At 43.1% G+C, this 22,364-nt stretch overlaps 1 protein-coding gene and 1 pseudogene across 3 annotated transcripts in view; one reads left to right on the top strand and one right to left on the bottom strand.

The window, feature by feature from the left end:
* Positions 1-22,364, top strand: part of EEFSEC (eukaryotic elongation factor, selenocysteine-tRNA specific) — a 286,027-nt gene that overhangs the window by 53,689 nt on the left and 209,974 nt on the right. The gene's annotated exons all lie outside the window — the stretch shown is intronic.
* Positions 18,544-21,582, bottom strand: LOC117038648 (dymeclin-like; annotated as a pseudogene).

Genomic DNA, 22,364 nt, shown 5'->3' with positions numbered 1-22,364 from the left:
TATGAAAGACCTGTGAGAACTGAGACAACTCAGGGATCACTTTGGCACATCAGCTTACTAATGGGATAGTGGACAAAAGTACCCATGCTATTTAACTTTTCTCTCTCCCATTTTTTTTTCACTTAGAGGAATTCAACTGTAAGTTAAATACATACATGATGTGTCTTCACAAAGTTTTAAAGGAGTATAGGTGAAAGAGAACAACTAATTCTATGTGGAGAGGCAGGGAAGCCTTCTCAAAGAAATTACATTTGAGTAACTTCTTGAAGGATGAGCCAGGAGTGGAATTCGAGCAGAAAGGGAAAGGGAGGCCATTGTGGGCCATTATTCCCCAAAGCTCACTTTGTAGAACACTTGCTCCATGGGGTGCTAATAAATGTTATGGGAAAAGAAGAGGATCAGTTAGTTTGCGAAATGTTGGTTACGTAACGTTTAACAATCTCCTTCCCTTGCAGGACTTCTCAGAGCCTTTCATCTCTTATACAATGTAATGATTATATATCTTAAAGAGCAGTACATGGTAGTGGGTGTTTCTCAACTTATCGTGGAGACTGGTTTAGGTGGGGTAGAAAGCACATGTAGAGTCATGTAGGTTTGAAAGACCATGGCTAACCCAGGAAGTTGTGGATTTGCGTGTCTGAGTAGACAGAGTGTGGAAAGGAAAGACAGCGAAGAGATTTGGGGACTAGGAGAGAGAGAGCCAGCTTCTAGAGAACTGCTTTGGGGACTGCGTCAGGGTAGAAGGCCAGTCTTTCTCAAACGACAGTCATTCTAGGACCATCTTTACAATCACTGTCATGAGCTAAATGCCACATATGTTCTGATTTAATATTTTTCTTTGAGGTATTAAGTGGATTATGCCCCAATTGAGATTTACTCATTATTCAAGCAGAGAGATTGAAAGAAGACCAAAACATTAATAATTTTTTCTAGACAAGATGGCAGAGTAAGTAAATGCTGTGCTGGCCTCTTCTCATTACCACATCAAATACAACTAATCTACAGAACAACCATCACTGAGACTCGCTTGAATTCTAGCTGAACAGAAGTCCTGTAACTAAGGATATAGAGAAGAGACCATGTCGAGACTGGTAGGAGGAGCGGAGACATGAAACAGGCTGGTCCAGGTGTGGTGGTTAAAAATTGGGAGGGATATCTCAGCTGTGGAGATCCCCCCTGAGGAGTAAGGGGTCCCAGCCCCACACTGGGTGCCCAAGCCCAGTTTCCAGTGCCAGGAACAGAAGTCCCCACAACTTCTGGGTGTGAAAACCAGTGGAGATTGTGGCTGAATGCAATGGAAGGTGGCTGAAGTCCCAGGTGTTCCTCTTAAAGGGCCCATGCACAGACTTACTCACTGATGGACTCACTCTGAGCACCAATGCTGGGGCAGCAGCTCAAAAGTTGCTAGGGACATACGGGAAGGAACTGAATTTTCCGGCTTCAGAGTGAGGGCTGGAGGGGCAGCTTTCTCCCAGACAGAGAAACTGGCGGAAGCAATTGTTTCTTTGTTGAGTCCTCCCCTCTCCTGGCATACAGTGGCAGGTGGCTGGCATATCTGTGTCTCCATCAACCTGGCTAATAGCATTCATCCCACCCTGGTGATTCCTTGAGACCCCGCCCCATCCAACTTTCAGGCTCCCCCCACCCCCAAGCTGCTTCTAGTGGCTCTTACATACAAATGGCCTGTCTTGGCTCATGCTTCGGACTTTCCTAAATCTCTCAAAGGTTCACAAACCCCAAATAAGCAGCATTTGGCCTTGGTGTGTCTTGCATTCTTGCTGAGCAGCCCTAAACCTGGCACGGGCAGCAGCCAGCCTCGGTTCGCAGGTTAGCCTCTCCCAGGCACTTCCAAGCCCAGCACAAGTGGCAAGCATCTGCAGATCAATTTGTAGCTCATACAAAGTGGCTCTGGGAAGGGCACAGGCCGCGGTTGACCTTAGCCTGCACCAGAGCCTTCCTAAGAGGCCCCAGAACCAGCCTACCAGAACCAGCTTCAGATGACACCAGAGCACGATCCAATAACCTCCACAACTGACACACCCAAAGGGTAGACTGGGCAGGCCAAGAGTGCCACTAAAGCAAATCTGCTCTGTAGAGTCAGCCCCTGAACAACAGCTCCTCCACTGAAGTCATGTCCAGTCCTCACAACTAATCAGCCCGAGGATCAGTCCCTCTTATAGATGTGCAGACAGCAACCAAGGCTTAACTAAAACAGGATAGCATATACAACCCACAAAACAGACACACGTGGAGCTCAGGTGACCAGGGAGATTGTGCCACTGGGCCCCATAGGATACCTACTACATAAGTTCACTCTACTAAAATCAGGAGACATAGCAACTCTACCTAATACGAGATCCAACAGTTAAGTTCACGAAATTGTTGCAATGATGTTGCTAACCTTTTTTGATATCAGAGGGATTATTCATTATGAATTTGTACCAACTGGACAAACAGTTAACCAAGTTTACTGTTTGGAAGTGCTGAAGAGACTGCGTGAAAAAGTTAGACGACCTGAACTTTTCATCAACAATTCATGGCTCTTGCATCATGACAATGCACCAGCTCACACGGCACTGTCTGCGAGGGAGTTTTTATGCAGTAAACAAATAACTGTATTGGAACACTCTCCCTACTCACCTGATCTGGCCCCCAGTGACTTTTTCTTTACCTGAAGATAAAAAGGAAATATTGAAAGGAAGAGTAACATGATGACAGCTTTGATGGCCATTCCAGAAAAAGAATTCCAAAATTGCTTTGAAGGTTGGACTAGGCACGGGTGTCAGTGCATAGCTTCCCAAGGGGAGTACTTTGAAGGTGACGTAGTGATGATACTCAGCAGTGAGGTATGTAGCACTTTTTCTAGGATGAATTTGCAAACTTAATTGTCAGACCTTGTAATAGAAAGAAAAACAGAGAGATAGCCAAAATGGGAAGACAAAGAAACATGTCCCAAATGACAGATCAGAGCAAAGCTCCAGAAAACAACTAAACAAAATGGAAACAAGCAAGCTATCAGATGCAGAGTTCAAAACACTGGTTATAATGATGCTCAGTGATCTCAGGGAGGACTTCAACACAGAGATAGGAAACATAAAAATGGAGATAGAAAACATAAAAAAGAATCAGTCAGAAATGAAGAATACAATAATGGAAATGAAAAATACATTAGAGAGAATCAGCAGTGGATTACATGAAGCAGAGGATTGAATCAGCAATTTGGAGGATAAGTTAGCAGAAAACACCCCATAGGAACAACAAAAAGACAAAGGAATTAGTAAAAATGAGGGTAGTTTAAGGGGCCTCTGGGACAACATCATGAGTACCAACATTCACATCATAGGGGTACCAGAAGGCAAAGAGAGAGAGCAAGGAATTGAAAACCTATTTGAAGAAATAATGATAGAAAACTTCTCTAACCTGGCGAAGGAAATAGACATACAAGCCCAGAAAGCACAGAGTCCCAAACAAGATGAACCCAAAGTGGCTCACACCAAGACACATCCAAATTAAAATGCCAAAGATTAAAAGACAAAGAGAGAATCTTAAAAACCACAAGAGAAAAGCAGTTAGTTACCTACAAGGGAGTTCCATTAGACCGTCAGTTGATTTCTCAACAGAAACTTTGCAGGCCAGAAGGGATTGACACAAAATATTCAAAGTGATGAAAAGTAAGGACTTACAACCAAGATTACCCAGCAAGGCTATCATTTAGAATCAAAGGACAGATTCAGAGCTTCTGAGACAAGAAAAAGCTAAAAGAGTTTATCAACACCAAACCAGTATTACAAGAAATGTTAAAGGAACTTCTTAAAGAAGAAGAAGAAAAAATAAAGATAAAAAATATGAATAATAAAACGGCAATAACTACATGTCTATGAACAATTACTTTCAATGTAATTGAATTAAATGCTCCAATTAAAAGACATAGGGTGGCTGAATGGATAAGAAAATAAGACCCTTACACATGCTGCTTACGAGAGACCTATTTCAGATTGAAAGGCACACACAGAATGAACATAAAGGGATGGGGAAAAGGTATTTCATGAAAGTAGAAACAAAGAAAAAAAGCTGAAGTAGTAATACTTATACCAGAGAAAATAGACTTTAAAACAAAGGCTATAACAAGAGACAAAGAAGGACCCAGTAATTCCACTTTTGGATATTTATCTGAAGAAACCCAAAACACTACTTCGAAGGGGTATGTGCATCCATATATTCATTGCAGCATTATATACAGTAGCCAAGATATGAAAATATCTTAAGTGTTCATCAGTAGATGAATGGATAAGAGAGAACTGGTACATATATGTGTAATGGTATATTACTTAGCCATAAAAAAGAATGAAATCTTGCCACCTGCAACAACACTGATGGACCTAGAGAGTATTATGCTAAGTGAAGTAAGTCACAGAAAGGCAAATACCGTATGATTTTGCTTATATGTGGAAACTAAAAAACAAATCAGCAAACAAAACAGAAACAAACTCATGGATACAGAGAACATTTTTATGGTTGCCAGATGGGAGGGAGATTAGCGGGATGTGTGAAGGGGAGAAGGGATTAAGAGGTACAAATTGGTAGTTACAAAATAGTCAGGGGGATGTAATAATATAGCATAGGGAATATAGTCAATAATATTATAATAACTATGTTTGGTATCAGATGGTTACTAGATTTATCAGGATGAACATTGCATATGTTATATAAATATCCACCTGAAGCTAATATATGTCAACTGTGGTACACAGAATAATGTAAAGAGAGTACCATCAAACAGATACTTTTATTCTTAAAGTTACATACTTATTTTAATTTATATTAAAATAAAATAAAATTTAAAAACCCCAGATAACTACTATATCAAACCTATAATTTTTATGGAAGTTGTTGATTTCCTTTTGGCTTGATTTTTTTCGGTATAAAAAGTGTGTGAATTTGTCCCCAAGTCCTGTCCATTCTTTCTGCAAAATCATGCAACTGTCCTTCCTCCCCTGCTATAGCCATAGCCCCAAATCCTACACCTCTGCATTTTTTTCCTGACTTCTTTTTTCCTTAAAGTACAGCCTTCCTGCTTCTAGTCCTGCCCATTCCAACTACCACCCAAAGAATTATACAAACTGGCTTTCTAAAGCATGAACAGGTACTATTGACAAACTTTTAGAGCACTGTTTCCCAAAATGGAAAATATTTTGAGTGACACTATCATCTGGCCTGACCCTTCCACTGGCTCAGCTCCCCACGGGCTCCAGGCACTGCATTGGCTCCAGAGCTCTTCCTTCCTCAGGAGGAGTCAAGACCTCCTGCTTGTGACTTACTATTGAGTCCTCAAAGGCATTGGGGCCAGGTGTCTACTCTGAGGTAAGTGTCACTCTCCCCATGTACAGATTATAAAACAGGCTCACAGAGATTACGATGCTTGCCCAAATCCTCCAAATCAGCTAGACTACAAAAGCACTTTCCACTATGTCACCTACATGCCCAGACATGCCAACCACTTTTTTCTTCCCCTGGCTAAAGAGCCCCAGACTCATCACCAAAGGTATCACCAAGAATCGGAAGTGTAATTCTTGTGGTCCAGGCCACACAACCAGTGAGTAACAGAGCAGCTGTCACACTTCAGGTCTCTGAGTCCAGCGTCCTCAGTCTCCCAGTCACCCTGCCTAGCCAAGGTCTTCCCTCAGGGCCATCCACTGGGTAATGAAGAAGGTGTGGTGTGGTGGCCAAAGTTCTCCTAGGGGTCAATGACAGTTTGTCAGAGTTCCTCTTCAAACATAAGCTCAAGAGTGGAAGCCAGTGTTCCAGATGTGTGCTGGCTGGACGTTGTTCCCCAGCCCATGGATCCCGTGCTCTCCAGAAAGCAGCCTAGAGGGAGCTGGCCAAGAGGCAGCACCAGCCCAGTGCTGCTCAGGGAAGCTAGTAGCCAGCTGGACCTCCCAACTCCCCTTCCACGTATTCCTGTTTCATTTATCATGTTGTCTTTGACTCAGTGTCCAAGTTCACAGAGATCATCTGAATCTTGATTCCACTGTCTCCAACAGAGTAGAAACTTTACCTCCAAATATGCTTCTATTCTTTTTACAAGTCTCTCTAAAAACACTCCACAGTAGTAAGCCAAAGCCAAAGTCCTATCTCCAAACCAGATATTCCCCAAGTCAACACAGAGCTTTTAACCATTGCTCTTGGGAGGTGATTCTCAACCAGCTTCAAATCCTCGTTCTGGGCAGCACTCACTTCAATATATTTTGCACTTGGCATTAGTGAGAGGTGATGCTCAAGAGCAGGGCTTTAAGTACAACAAGAGCTCGACAGGATCCTACCTGTAAAGCAGAGGGCAGAGGGCTCCTGAGGCTGCAACGTGCACAGGCGTCAGTCTCTGACAGGCACGTGGAGAAGCAGAAGGAGCAACACTGAAAGCTGAGTCTAGTGCGGAAGGACAGTAGAGGAACAACCGTGACGGACTAAGGGATAGCCCCTGTTGAGACATAAGCTGGGGCAGACCCCGATCTCCTAACCCTTCCACTGCCTCAAAAGAAAAGCAGAGATGTCTTCCATAGGCTCATTCCACACCAATATTCTCCAAGTGGTAAGACGTATATGTATCTCTCTTCTTGGTCAGTCTAAATTTTCACATGTTGCATTATCAAGTAACAGAGAATTACTCCCATAACCCCTATAGAGTTGAGAAGTTGTCTAGTACCACAAGGAGCTTCACAGATGACAACTAAGAACAACATCCATATTTAAAGTATACACCCCACACCTACACACGGGCTAAACCAGTTCTCTAGGTATATTAGCTCTAATCTTCCCAACTACTCTGCAAAGTCGCTATTATTAATCCTGTTTTATAAATGAAAACAGATTTAAGGCAGTGACCCTGCCCAAGCTCCAAAGCCAGTAGGTGATGAAGGCTGTGTAACTGCAAAGCTCCAGCCTCCCCATTACTCCTTTCTAAGCCACTGGGTAGTTGGTGAAGCCAGTCAAGCCGACTGGCAGTGCCCTTTCACTTTTGCTAATATAAAAGGCAGACAGAAATGGACAGGGAAGAATTCCAGTGATGCCCAGCCTCTCAACCCCATCAGCAGCAATGAGCTTTTCCCCAGAAGACAAAGGTCAGCGATTCACTCTTTCTACACCCAAAACCCACCAAACGTAAGAATACCCAGTGTTATCACACATGAGGAATCAAGGTTTTTTTCATTCCAGGGGAAATAGGCATCACTCTGCTGATTTTGAAGCTATCTTTCTCCAAAATAGCTCCAAAATACCACTGTGAAACTAGAAGGACCTTAAGTAATCATTACTGATTACTGGGTGTCTGCTCTGTGCCACATGCTGGCCAAGGCACCTCTCCCCACCAACAACCCTCCTAGTAATCCTTAAGATTGGGGTTTGCAATTGCACAGTCAAAAGAGAAATCCAAGGTCCCAAGTGGTGAATTTAAAGAAAAATATTAACCAAATAATAAACTAGGCAAGACTTCAAGAATATCAAGATGTAAAAGACATTCAGCTCCACCATCGAAAAGAAAAAAAAAAGGCTATGACACTTCTAAATTAAAGGAAACTAAAGAGACCAGATATGGAAAAAATAAAGAGCAGTTCTGAAAGACATTTTGGGGAATGAAAGATAATTGGGGGAAATTTGAATATAGGCAGTAAAGTAGGTAATATATTCCGGTCTCAGTGTTAAATTTCTTGAGTAGGAGAATGTCCTGATTCTTAGAAGATAGATAATAAGGGTTTAAGTGTCATTGTGTCTGCAACCTATTTGAAAATAGTAGGGAAACATATATATTATCTAAATTATATATATATATATATTATATATCCATATTATATATATATATATATATATATATAGTTACATATATATGGAGAAAGCAAGAGAACACAAGTGTAGAAACTTAAGAGTTGGTGGCACAAGTAGGTGAGGGGTATACTGTGTTCATTATTCTGTTCTTTTAGTTTCTCTATAGGTTTGAAATTTTTCAAAATATAAAAGTCGGAAATTAAAGAACTACAAGCAGTGATAAACATGTTCCCCATGAGGCAACGCTCCTTGGTTTGGCACTACACTCTGAGTCAAGCCGAGCCCCTCTGGTGACTAGTGGCACCCACATTGCCATCCACCTCTCCTCTCGGAGTCACGGTTGTTTGAATCTCAGGGCCTTTACACTTGCTGTTCCCCTGGCTCAAACCACCCTGCCTCTGTGTTATCATTTCAATCTCAGCTCTCACATAATCCTCTGAGCAAGGGGTCCCCAAATCTGCCTTCTAATGCTTCCAGTCCCCGAGTTATTACTGTCACAACAAAATTTAATTTCTTCAGTATAGTATCACCATCTGAAGTTATGTTTGTAATTAATTATATGGTATTGTTTATCTGTCCTCTCACTAGAATCTCCATGAGCACAGACAGACTCCTTAGGCGAAAATGAGATGAGGAAGTAGCGATGGATAGTAAAATTTATGATGATGGCATAGCAATGACTTAACATTTGAGTACCACTGCACTGTGGGACTTTCCTTCAAGTCCTTTTGGAGTTCTTGCTGGTTTTTCATTTCTGAAACATATATTTAATATTACATTATGATTTGATAAGGAAAAATTTTGACCTAAGAAAAATCATTTAGTGACACATCACTAATGTAATGGAAGTTGGTCAGAAAATGTGATATGAATTTTTAAAAATTCAGTTTTCTCAGTTACATAAAATCAGATGGTTTAAATTCAAAATTTTGTCTCAATCAGTGAGGCAGAATTTATTCCGTAAGTATTTGCAGCCACCAGTTAAGATAGTTACTCAAAAGAAAATGACCTACTATAGACCCAGAAGTCATCAGTTGACACCAGAATCTTAATGATGTAAGTCAGATTATAGAATTACCTGAGGTTTCTTTATTTCCAGGAGAAAAACTGGAAATTATGGTGCTTTGTGTCACCTTAAAAGCTATAATTCAGATGCTTTTGAAGAAAGTGGTGTGTAGCAGTTAATGGCTACTATCAGTATTACTATTAGTGTATAGTTAAGAGGGAATGAATGCTTTTGCAGTCTGGGAGGAGGGCAGCAGCAAAATCACGTAATAGGGGAAACGTTGGTTGAAGATGGGTCTGGGGGAGTTGAGGTGGCCTGTGAAGAACTGAATTGGAAGATGCAGTGTTTCATTACTGAGGTTGTAATACTGTAAGATTCTACACCAACATCCAGCCCTGAGATACAGCCTCTTTGACATCTCACCTTCCTGCCGTGTAACTAGTACCTGGACCACACATTTGGACTCACATTGGACTCACATAATTATATTATGGCTTTTGACATTTCTAATTGACTCATGGACTTACGTCTAGTTTCAAGGTGATTACAAGACCCTGGATGTTAGGGGTGTGGCGTATGCACCTTTAGTGTGTCTCCCTGCTTTTAGAATGGGATTGCACACACAAGCAGCAGAGCCTTCCCCTGGGGAAGGAACGTGGGTTTTGGATTCAGAGGACCTGGGTCTGGATCTCGGCTCCACTCCCTACTATTTGTGTGACTGGATAAAAGGATGATGACTGTGGCAGGGATGGTAGAAGTTAAGGGATTCAGTAAGCCTTGTCTGAGCTAAGGGTGACCATGATGTGTTGGTGGGTCAAGTGAGATCATGTGTGAAGTAGTCAGTTTAGTGGCGTGGGAAATGCTATGAAGTTATTAAAATCGTGATGCTCAAGTTGAATTGTTAAAGCACGGGCTAATACATTGATTTAGTGTATAAGCTTTGGTTGTAAAGGACAGAAATTCAACCCAAACTGCTTCTTAAAACCAGCAAGGTGGTGAGGACAGGTCTCAAATGATGTGATCAGGACCCTGCCGCCATTTCCCTCATGTTGATTTATTTCTTAGGCCACTGGCTCCCATGAGATTGCAGAGCTGCCCGTGGCTCTTCGATTCAACTCTTTCTTTCCTGCCAAGTCAGTCCCCCTAGAAGAAAGAGAAATCTCTTTTCCAGGAGTTTCAGCAGAAGACACAGGAGGGACTGGATGGCAGACCTTGGTCCCATGCCTACAGCTGGTGCTGAGACTGGGGTTCCTGCCACCTTTACAGTAGGGACTGAGATGGAGAAAGAGATGATCCCAAAAGAAAAGAGAGGCTCTGTCACCAGTCCGTTGAAGGGATGCTGGTCTCCCTCACCACAGGAAAGGCACCGCTCCTGCATGGGGTTCCAAGTCTCTTAAAGGAGGATCTTTTCTCGTGTATCATACGGCCTACCAGATCTACCAGTCTTCATTACAAACCAAGCATTCTGATATTTTTCTTCCTTTGGAAATTGTTGATAAAAATTGTCCTGTTTAGTTCAAACATTGCAAAAGTCATACAGGAAAAATAAACAAGCCTGAGATTCTGGCTAGTTGTGGAATGGAGAACATCAAAGCTTGGCCAGTCACCAAGCTCAGCTTCCACTAGGATGGCTGGCTGCATGTCCATGAACAGGTCTGCAGACATGGGTTTTAGTTTAGGTTCGATTGGTTACAGGAACCAGAAACGAGCTCAGAATGGCTGTAGAGAAGGGATGGGTTTGGGAGAGGCAGACCTGTGCTTGGGCTGAGCATGCTGAGTCCAGGTTGCAGCGGGTGGCTGTCTGTACCAGGCAGCCACAGCGATGCCCCTGCTTAGCCTTCCACCTGCTTCCACCCAGCCAGGGTACCTGTCCCCCATCTACCCCTTCACTCCTCACCTGGCCCCTCAGGCCTGCACCTGGCCTTTGACAGCTGCCTCTACGCGGTATCTACCGCACATCCTTCCCCTCAGCTCCCACTTATGGCCCTGTCTCCCAAGAGATCACTCACAAGATCCCCCGGGCACCTGTCAGCCCAGTTTGCCACAGTCACTGGTCACTGGCCAGTTTCTAGCTAGGCTACTCTTGGGACAGGGCAGTGTGGTTGGTCCCATTCGTTGTGACTGATTTAGGGCAATGGGGGCTATAGGTAGGTTGGAATCCTTTGGCAAGAGAGGCAGGCAGGGGCAGTCTTTGCCCCACTGCCTTTGGCAGTGGTCCTGAAAACTTTTCAGATACCTGACATAGTAGAGGGAGACCTCTGGCCCCTGGGATGGACTCATCATATACATAGCTCAAGCATTTTTACTATAATATCTTAGTAGGTAATAATTTTCATTATAAAGTATATTTATTGTGAAGTAAATTTTGTTTTCTTAGTTTTGGAAAAGAAAATAGGAAGAAAAAAATAAAAATGACCCAAAACCCCACCACCGTAGATATTAATAATGATAGCAACTAACACTTTTAGAGTTTTTGCTTTGTGTCAGCCACTGTTCTAAGGGCCATTTGTATGTACTTACAGCAACAATATGAGGTAGGATGGAAATGCTATTATCCCCATTCCTAGTTCTGGAACAGAAATCAGGTCTGTGGTGGTGGGAGTTGTGATAAGGGTGCCGAGCCTGCAAGGATGCCGACAAAAGCGCCAGTTCAAGTGGCACCCAAGGGTTGACTGAGTGCTAACTAGGGGCTTATGTGGGTGTCACCCCAGGTGGATGAGGTTGGGGTAGAAGTGATGTCCTGTCTGGTAGCTGCTGCGGCACAGCCAGAGACACGGTCTTGCTTTTCTCGCCCTCCAGTAGGAAGTTCTTGAGGATCACTAGGTAAGATGATGAGATATGCATCTGCCTAGACTGCTCACCTGTCCCCTAGGACCTGCCTGGATGTATTTGAATTAAATGAATAAATGAGAATCTGGAGCAAGTCACACAGTGCCAGCTCCCTTTTCCCTGCCTCCCGTGTACATGTCATCTCAGCTGTGGTCTTCTTTTCCACTCTTGCCATCATTATCTTGGAAATAGGCCTCACGGGAAACCTCAGCATTTTAGGGAGAAGTGTAAGGGTGGTGTGAGTGATGAGAATGAGTCAAATATTAATCATCCCATTTATTGAGCACCTTCTATAATTCTGGCTCTGTGCTTCCACTTTGCTCCACAATTCGCTCAGGTTTTATAGAAGAGGAAAGTCTGGGCTGGGGGCGGGAGTGAAGAGGTTTGCTCAAGACCACACAGCAGGCCAGTGGAGAGCTGGTGTTGGAATCCAGGTCCAAGTAAGGAGGCAGAGACCAAGAGTCAAGACCACAGTGCACACGTTTCTTTTAATCCAAGTCCCTTTTTAACGGGCTTTTTGCAAATAGCACTGTGACCACAGAAAGATGCTCTCCAAGGGATTGTACTTTGCATGATTGAAGGAACTGAAATGCAAGAGGGGAAAAATGTAAGAAAAAAAGATCAAGTGTGAGCAGCATCATGGATAACTCTCTCTAGTTGTCTCTGGCCTTGACACAGATGTTGACTACAAGAACCACTCTGGAAATAGTTGGTAACAGGACACTGTACTTTTCAGCCTTTCTCTTTCCATTGTTGCCAGAAAAATAATCAGCTCTGTATCTTAAGTGCTTGATAAAGTGGCCCAGACACCAGCTGTAACTTAAAACAATTTTTGTTTTAGTTGCTTTTAACAAACAGATGCAGCTGGCTTTCTGGACCAAACACAGTGTCCATGTCTTAACAGTGGGCTACTTGAGCTGCTCCACTGTCTAGATTTGTGTTTCATTCTTCCTTGCGATGTGTCCATTCAGTCATTAGTTTAGTATGTTTCCAGACGTTTGGGTTGGGGTTTAAAAGAGTGATTCGGATTGGATATTCATTGTGACAGCATTTACTGAATGCATCCTATGTGCCAAGCACTGTGCTGGTACAGTGGATGGACAGGATGGGGCCCCCGCCCACCCAGAGCTTATAATCTAGTAGAGAAGCCAGATAAGTAAGTAAGAACAGAGCCTTTCCTCTCCCTGAAGGCAACCATTTTCAACTCTGTTAGTTGATATTTTTTTGTATAATCTTTAAAACATGTTTATTATACTACTTTTTGTTTTTCTTGGTTTCAGACTTTATCTGTAGCTTTCTCCCTAAGGAAGACAAGAATTCTTCCCCTTCTTGTCTGTTCTTTTCAGTTGTAGGCAGGTATTCCTTCATATCTTCAAAAAGCTTAGGGGGCACTGTGCTTTGGGAACACTGTGCAGCTGCGTAAAACTCAGTGCTTGCTGTCAGGAAGTTTACAGCCCAGTGGGGACATGGGCCTGTGAGCATGCAATGAGGGGATTAGACATTCTGTATTAGATCCCAGGAAGGGGTGGGGCTGAATTCCCCTGTAAGCTTTGCCACCTGTGTCGAAGCTGCTTCACTTAGGCTGAGTGCTGTGCAGCAGAGCAGCACCACCGTCCCCGGTGTTTTCCTGGCCCAGCCACCATCCTCTCCCACTGGCACACCGCAGCAGCTTCCCAACTGGCCTCTCACCGTTAATCATCCATTGTCCCCATGGGGACCACAGTCAACTTTAAAAAACATATCATTCCCTCACTTAAAAAAACTGCTGTTGGGTTTCTGTTACAAGTGAGATAAAACCCAAGCTCCTACTTTAGCCTTCAAGGATCCACATGACTCAGCGCCTCCCCTGTCACCTTCCCCTCAGCCTGTTGTGTGCAGCCACTCAGACCTGTTCTCTCACGAGGGCCTTCTCACCTATTTCCCCTGCGGAGAACACACTTCACTTTTATCTTCCAAGGGAACCTTCCTGACTGCTCTTTAGACTATCACCCCACTGCACTCCACCACTCTATGTCATAATCCTGTTTAATTTTCTGCATAGCTTTTATCTCTATTTAAAAGTAACTGTGTCTCCTACTAGAATATAAACTTCATGAGGACAGAGACCCTATTTGTTTTGCGAAACTGTTGCATTCCCTGAGAGTAGTTTTTGGCCCATGGTGAGACACGAAACAAAAATGTACTGATGATAGAGAGACCACCTCAGGGAAGATGTAGATGCCTGATCACTGCACTGGACACCTGACGCTGAAGCTGAGCAATAATGAATGTCAATTACGAGTTTGTACATATATGTATGTATGTATGTGTATATATATATGTATATATATGTGTGTGTGTGTATGTGTATATGTATATGTGTATATGTATGTACTTACAAGAAGCGGAGTACAGCATTAGGAATAGAAAAAAAAATGTACTGATGAAATGAATCTTGAAGGAGTGCTCTTCCAGTGTGTCCCTAGGACCTAGCACTCCTCTGCTATCTGAGGTCGTTAATGAAAACATTATCCTAGTTATAGTTGTATCGAGGAATATAGTATTGTTGCTAAATAGTGCTTAGGAGCAAAAAGAATGATGAACAGCAAACCTTTACGTAGCCCTTACTGTGGGCCAGGCACTGTTGTGTGCACTCTAGTAGAGTAACATGTATTTCCCACTCCTACCCTATGAGATAGGGACAGTTATCACCCCCATGTTGCACATGAGGAAAGCGAGGACAGAGAGCGCCACTTGCAAAGTCTTTAGCTTTATAAGCGGCGGGGCTGAGATTCGCACCCAGACATTCCCAGTCGGTGCCTGCGTTCCATCCAGGGAACCTCTCTGGGACTGAGGGAATTGGACGCACTACCTCTCTAGAGGGGAACCTGGGATTGTAGGAATCACTCTTATTCGTTGAGCACTCTGTGTGGTGCTTCTGTGGCTGTTGGCTGTTGCGTGTGGCGAGTGATGGTACACAAGTGCCCTTAGACAGAGGACGTAAATGTCTTCAGTGTCACATGATAAGGGCATTTTCAGAGACCATTACAGAAAGCAGAAGACAGCACAGCATGCTCTCAGACAGGTGTGCATGGCCAGGTTCTCAGAAGTTGCCATGGGGGTATATGGCTATGGCTATTACTAGCCACAGAGTCTGAGGATTTCTCCAGAAGCAAGAAACTCCCTTTGCCTTATAAGGATTTTTATGCCCTCCTGGTCCCTGCTTCACTCACTGTTCGGAAGTTCTGATTCTGTACCTGCCTGAAGTAATTGGTACAAACAATCCTAGCCTGTCCTTGAATGTGTACTGTGAGACCAGGCCAAGCAGAGATCGGCTTCTCAGGAACATTCCACAGGCCACCAGACTTCAGGCCTGTACGGCCTCCACGTTACTTTATGTAAGTAGTTGCCAGTTCTCACGATATCCCTGTGGGTGCGTGGTGGGGCAGATCAGCACCTCATTGTCAAACTAGCAGAACCAGGGTTCAGAGCCAGGTCTTTCTAACTTGGAAATGACATGACAATTCTGCTTATAGTTTTCTTTCCCCAAAATGACTTCCAGTTACTCTCAGTACGTTTAGTTTTTATCAGTGTTTTCAAGTGGTGAGGAAGGCATGATGTTGAGTGTCCCTCACAGTATGCTACCTCTGACCCCTTAGAATTTGCCATTCTCTCAGAATTCTGGTTAGTGTGGTGGGCCGTGCTGCCATTGGAAGCCTTGTGTCCCAAACACAGTGACATGCTGGATAAAGTGAAGAAACAGGAAGAGCAGGACAAATATGCAGCTAGGTTTAGGAGCCAGAAAGGAACATCTTTAAGGGTTGGACATGGGAAGGAAGTCAGATTTACAGCAGTGAATAGGATTTTGGTTCACGGGTATGCAGACTAAAGAGGTAAAAGGTCACCTCATAAATTAAGAAAAGGAACTAAGAAGGTTCTCCTCCAGCAGATCGAGATGAATTCCTCACCTTGGGAGGTGGGCTCAGAAAGAGTCCCTCTCCCCCAGGAAAGGGTGGAATTCCTGAGGTTATATACATTCAGCTGCAAGGTTCATATCCGCATGATTGGTGCGTATGGAAACCCTGAGCCAAAAAATTAATGTAAAAACTGGTGATACCATTTGGCCCTGGCCACCGTAGCTCCTCGTCACCCCACAGGAGCGCTCTCCAGTCACACCCATGTAGAAACTCCCACAGGAAACCATTGCTGAGGAGGAATTTACAGATAAAACCACAGGGCACACAAAGAAAATTACCACCATGAAAAAGACATTCTAGACACAAGTACAAAAATTCGTACTCTAAGAATTAGAAGCCATAAAATAAATCTGAAAGGGGCTTTAAAATAAGAATGTTTGAAATGTAAACGAAGGAGTGGAATCCATAGTGAGATTAGGACATTATGAAAAAAAAATAGATTTGAAAAAGAACCAAGAAGAAATTCTAAGTATTGAAAATGTAGTCATTGCTATGTACTTTCAGATTAATTGGCTTATTAATACTCCGTGGGTTATGTGTATGTAGTTTTAGTCTTCATGTGTTATTTTTAAAAAGCCTTTCCCTTCCCCCCAAATATATAAGCAACTTATGCATATTAAAAATCTGGAAAGTAGAGGAAGGTACAAGGAAGAAATAAGAAATCTAGTTACTCAGGATAACTCCTGTTAATATTTTGACATACTCTTTTTTCTAGTAGGGAATCCCACTGAATATAAATTTTAGACCTTTATTTAAAAAGTGTTTTAAACAATGAGCCTTTTTCTGTATCATTAAATATTCTTTGAAAACATTTTTAATGACTTCCAAGTATCCCACTGTTTTGCTCTGCTATTCTTTGTTTATTCCCTCCTCTTGATGAATATATGCATTAATATGTTTCCTACTCTGATAACACTATGATGAGCATTTGTTTGCATTTCAGATTATTCTTTAGAGTAGATCACCAGAAATGAGATGGCTCCATCGTTACGTGGAGGCTTAAGTTTTGCAGTGGGGGAAGAGGGAGGAATGGAGGGCAGCAGTATCGGAACATATTGTAGCCTTATTGTTGCATAATCAAGAGTTTGGTCTTTGTCCTAGTTTCCTGGGATGGAGCTTCTAAAACCCTTGGAATTTCCCTAGTGATACCAGTATCTTTGTTGTTCACGGTGGGCTCTTGGACCACACCTGACATTATACTAAAGGGAAGAATAAAGGGATGGGCTGGTCATGTCTGAAAGACTATGTGATTAGTAGGTTGTTGCGTTGGCCCCCAGACACCAGTCTGACCTCCTGACCTCTTGGGGAAAGAGAGGGGCTGGAGATTCAGTTCCATCTCTTGGTCAATGATTCTCATGCCCGTGTAATAAAACCCCAATAAAAACTCTGGACACTAAAGTTTACTGGAGCTGCCTGGTTGAGGAAGAGATTGGTGTGCTGAGGGTGATGTGCTCTGATTCCATAGGGAGAGGGCATGCCTTTAGTACTCACCCAGACCTTGTCCTATGTGTCTTTTCATTTGACTGGTCCTGATTTGTATCCTTTATAAAACTGTAATTGTAAATATAATGCTTTCCTGAGTTCTGTGAATTGTTTTAGTGAAATATCTAACTTGAGGGGTATTGTGAGAACTCCCCATACTTGCAGCTCGTTGATCAGAAGTGCATGTGGCCCGGAGACCCCTGAACTTGGAGCTGGCTGAAGTGGAGCTGGCATTCCACAAGTTGGGGATCTTTCCCTGAACTTGTGGAGTCTGACACTAACTCACCATTTACTTTGTAAAGTTTACATACAAAATTATGCTTTTATTAGCTGACTAAGAATGAAAGGTTGATCTCTCTGTGTCTCAGTATCCTCATCTATAAAATGAAAAATTTAATAATAGTGACATAGGGTTGTTGTATGATAATTTTTGTATAGTGCTTAGACCCTGATTTAATGCCTGGCCCATTGACCATGTGCACATATATGTGTGTACGTGCACACACTCACTTTGTGGAGAAATCAGAAAATATAGCTAAGGGAAAAAAGAGACGGGAAATCATTTCAAAAGCTGCCACTCAACCAAAGCCATCAAAATAGGATTGTATTTTGAAAAACTCATTCTTTCAATAGGTTAATTTATACCCTTTACAATTGCTATTATTATATATTTGGTCTTTTCTCATCTTGTTCTATTTTTTAAAAAATTTTCTTTGTTTCCTTGCTCTATTTTTTTTTTTTTTAAGATTTTACTGGGGAAGGGGAACAGGACTTTATTGGGGAACAGTGTGTACTTCCAGGACTTTTTTCCAAGTCAAATTGTTGTCCTTTCAATCTTAGTTGTGGAGGGTGCTGTTCAGCTTCAAGTTGTCCTTTCAGTCTTAGTTGTGGAGGGCGCAGCTCAGCTCCAGGTCCAGTTGCCATTTTCTAGTTGCAGGGGGCGCAGCCCACCATCCCTTACGGGAGTCGAACCGGCAATCTTGTGGTTGAGAGGACGTGCTCCAACCAACTGAGCCATCCAGGAGCTCAGCAGCAGCTCAGCTCAAGGTGCCCTGTTCAATTTTAGTTGCAGGGGGCGCTGCCCACCATCCCTTGCAGGAATCGAGGAATCCAACTGGCAACCTTGTGGTTGAGAGCCCACTGGCCCATGTGGGAATTGAACCAGCAGACTTCGGAGTTAGGAGCATGAAGCTCTAACCGCCTCAGCCACTGGGCCGGCCCCTCTATTCTTTACTACAGTTATTTTCCTTCTTTTTTTTGAATAGCATGTTTTTATATTTATTACTGTTGTGCATCCCCCACACTTTTTGCACTACAATCTAAGTTGAGTGATCTATTGCCAGCAGACACCATTTCTCCGAATCCAAGTGTGCAAAAGAAACCTACTTATGTGATCCTCTTTAATAGAAGGTACACCAGGCAATCTGTCTACTTATGTTCCCCAGAAAAAAAATACTAGAAGGGCTGCTTGGCTGGAGGGGTGTCAGGGGTGGGAAATGGCCCCCTGTTGGAATCCATTGTGAACAGGTGGATATCCTGTGGGTTCCAGTACAGGCTTACGGCTGAGTTGTAGACCAGAGACCAGGCATAGGGGATAAAAAACTCCTTGTGCGGCTCTTCTTCCACATATTTGAATTTCAGTTCTGGAGATTCCTGCAGCTTGTCTTTGGGCAGTGCAACAACTCCTTGCTTGATGATTTCCATGATGTGTTGCACTGACAGCTTAGTTCCAGCTTGTAGCAGCCTTGAGCTAAAGAAGGTGATCACCAGGTCAGTATTTTGCATTATATCCTGAAATGATGGATGAGTTAGAAATTGTTCAGAGATCTCATTTGTAAAGCAGTACATGTACCAAGTTGGGATTGTGGTGAAGAGAATTTGTCAGGCAGGAATCGATGATCTCTAACATCATCAGAATCACTTCTTCAGTGACATTTAGGTTTTATGCGTAATCTGGTAGAGGAACATCATTGGAACTCAAGGACCGTGTGGCTTTTTCCAGAACTTTGTTGTGTTTTTTAGACGGGAAGGGAAACAAACTGAGGATCCTCTGGGCAGCATACTGATGGAGAGAATGAAACTGGGCTGACAGCTAAAGTTGCCAAACAATCTGTGTGAAGGTTCTTGTCCTGCTGTATTGAATGGTTCTTATTACAACCAATATTTGGAGACTCCCTAGTGAAATTTTAGTTAAAACCCATTCTGAATACCAAGTAACATATATATTCTTTAAGTTTATATATATTTAAGTTTTCTTATATATATATATATGTGTGTGTGTGTATATATATATATATATATACACACACACATATATATTTAAGTTTTCTTTCTTTTTTTTTTTTTTTTAGTTGGGGCATATTGGGGAACAGTGTGTTTCTCCAGGGCCCATCAGCTCCAAGTCGTTGTCCTTCAATCTAGTTGTGGAGGACGCAGCTCAGCTCCAAGTCCAGTTGCCGTTTTCAATCTTAGTTGCAGGGGGCGCAGCCCACCATCCCATGTGGGAATTGAACCGGCAACCTTGTTGTCGAGAGCTCGTGCTCTAACCAACTGAGCCATCCGGCCGCCCCTCCGGAAGATCAGCAGCAGTTTGTTGTCTTCACTCTAGTTGTGGAGGGCGCAGCTCACTGGCCCATGTGGGAATCGAACCAGCAATCCTGTTGTTCAGAGCTCGGACTCTAACCAACTGAGCCACCCGGCCATCCCAAGTAATATATATATATTTTTTAAAGATTTTATTGGGGAAGGGGAACAGGACTTTATTGGGAAACAGTGTGTACTTCCAGGGCTTTTTTCCAAGTCAAGTTGTTGTCCTTTCAATCTTAGTTGTGGAGGGTGCCGTTCAGCTTCAAGTTGTTGTCCTTTCAGTCTTAGTTGTGTCGGGCGCAGCTCAGCTCCAGGTCCAGTTGCCGTTGCTAGTTGCAGGGGGCACAGCCCACCATCCCTTGCGGGCTTTGAACCGGCAACCTTGTGGTTGACAGGATGCGCTCCAACCAACTGAGCCATCCCGGAGGCAGCTCAGCTCAAGGTGCCGTGTTCAATGTAGTTGCAGGGGGCGAAGCCCACCATCCCTTGAGGGAGTCGAGGAATCGAACTGGCAGTCTCGTGGTTGAGAGCCCACTGGCCCATGTGGGAATCGAACCGGCAGCCTTCGGAGTTAGGAGCATGGAGCTCTAACTGCCTGAGCCACCGGGCAGGCCCATCAAGTAATATTTTTTAATATCGCTTCATGAATGGATCTGTTGAGGCCGTCATCTTCTGTAAGGATCAACAATATTGTAAGGGCCATATACACACGGTGTGAATTTCTTTCTTCAGCATGATACAGAATCTCTAGAATCGGTAAGGCAAGATTTTCCCTATCTGTACAAGCAAACATGTATGTTCTAATATTACTATTCTGATGGAGCAGTGTATACAAGAGGAGAGTTGCTTGATCAGATGTTGGATGTTTACATAGAGCTGTGTACAAACTGTTAAAATCAATGTGGAAAGCATGGGGAATTGACGAGGGGAAAGGACTGTTGTGTATTCTTAAAGGACGTAATGTCCTGTCGGTTGGGGTTTTTTGTGCCTGCAGAATCTGTCAGGTTGACCAGCACCAGCAGAAGCAGAAGACTCTGGTTGGCCAGAGGGGAAGAAAGTTCTGCAGTGGCAGCCGCTTTGCTGCCCTCACTGCCCAGTGTGAAGACCGTCCAGAGTCCGGTTGCTATGCTGTTCCTGTGCAAGTCCATAGAGTAGTCCTCCACCCTGATACTGAGGGAAAACGTGTTCCTGGAGGAGGCGGCTTTTCTTGTCTCATAAAGTTATATACTAAGGTTTTCACAAGTTTGCTGGTGTATGGAAGGCATCGACCTCACATCAAATACTTGTGACTGATGCTCTGTCGTAAAACTTCCTTGTGGAAGAGTTGGCAGGAAAGGAAAACAACCATTGTTGCTATAGCTGTACTGATATTTCATATGTAATATCTAAAAGTGGAACAGCCGTAACTAACTGCATCAAACAGCAGACTAATTCTTCCAAAAGATTCTGAGTCACAACTGTAACTACCAGAAGATTTTTCTTCATAAGTAAAATGAAGTTGTAATTCCTTCTCTGACATCTCACAAATGAACACTTTAAGCAAACAGCCAAATAATAAACAAAGCATTGTTTGTCTGCCAAATGAAGATGTGGTTCTGACATTCTGCTGAAAGTTTTAGTTCTTTGGTTCTAGAAAGGAAGACCTTAATTAATGCACCAGGGTTTCCTGCTTGAGGATTTTTTTCAACTAAAAACCTACAAACTGAAGTAGTTGCCTCTTCTAAGAGCTTCAACTAAGTACTGCTGGTTGGTGCAGGAAAAGAAAAGGAGAGAATCTGATTCCAGAATGGGTCATTCTCAGAGACAGCTTCTGTGCCTCATAACTTTAAGTGTTCATTTTTAGGATGTTCATTTAAGTGTTCATTTTAAATGTTCATTTTCACTGATTCTGCTTCTGTTTGATCCCATCTTCTAACCTGGTAGAACACTTGTCCTTGAACAGTCATTTCCACATAATAACCTGTCTCATCTGCTGGGAGGATCTGCTTCCAGCTCACCAATGGACAAGTCGATAGCAGAGGGGGACAGGGGAAGCCACTGTCGCAGCTGCAGCCCGGGTAGCGCATGCTGGCTCAGGCCTCCATGTTTCCTAGTCTCTGCAGCTCTGGCTGGATTCAGGCTCGGCTCCTGCCCAGGCCATGTCAGTGCGGAGGCCAGAGGCAGGGAGAGAAGCTACTTCCGTTATTTTCCATGTGCTCTCTCTCTCACACTTTTAATTTGCGTAGATCTATAGTTTATTTCACTTTAGAACTAGTAATGATTCCACCAGTAGTTACTTTCACATCTCTAATATACATGTTGAAGCCTGGATTTTCCAAGCTATTGACTGCAGGGACGAATCCCCACTCTGAGACATTCTCCTGTACTCCTGGTTTTCGTTGTTCTGCTCCATGGTTTTTTCTCAGCAAATTTTAGTGAAATTATTTGTAGTATGTGTCTTTGCTTTCAAGAATTCTAAGAAATGCAGTTGGTATATAATAGGCGCATAAGTTTACGAAAGAATAAACATCACAGTTCTTTAGACTTGTTTCTGTGTTTACATGGTGTCTTTGGCCCCCTAAGCCCTTCTTCCATGCATGCTGCCTCATTCCCAGGTTCTTGTTGGGACTCATTTCTTTGTTACTAGAGTCTGTCTTCAAGGAGGTTTTAGTTTGTTTGTTGGTTTTAATGAAAAATTTCAAACATACCCA

This window comes from Rhinolophus ferrumequinum, chromosome 19, assembly GCF_004115265.2.
Source record: "Rhinolophus ferrumequinum isolate MPI-CBG mRhiFer1 chromosome 19, mRhiFer1_v1.p, whole genome shotgun sequence".
Taxonomy (NCBI): Eukaryota; Metazoa; Chordata; class Mammalia; order Chiroptera; family Rhinolophidae; genus Rhinolophus; species Rhinolophus ferrumequinum.
This window is presented reverse-complemented; position numbering and strand designations above follow the sequence as displayed.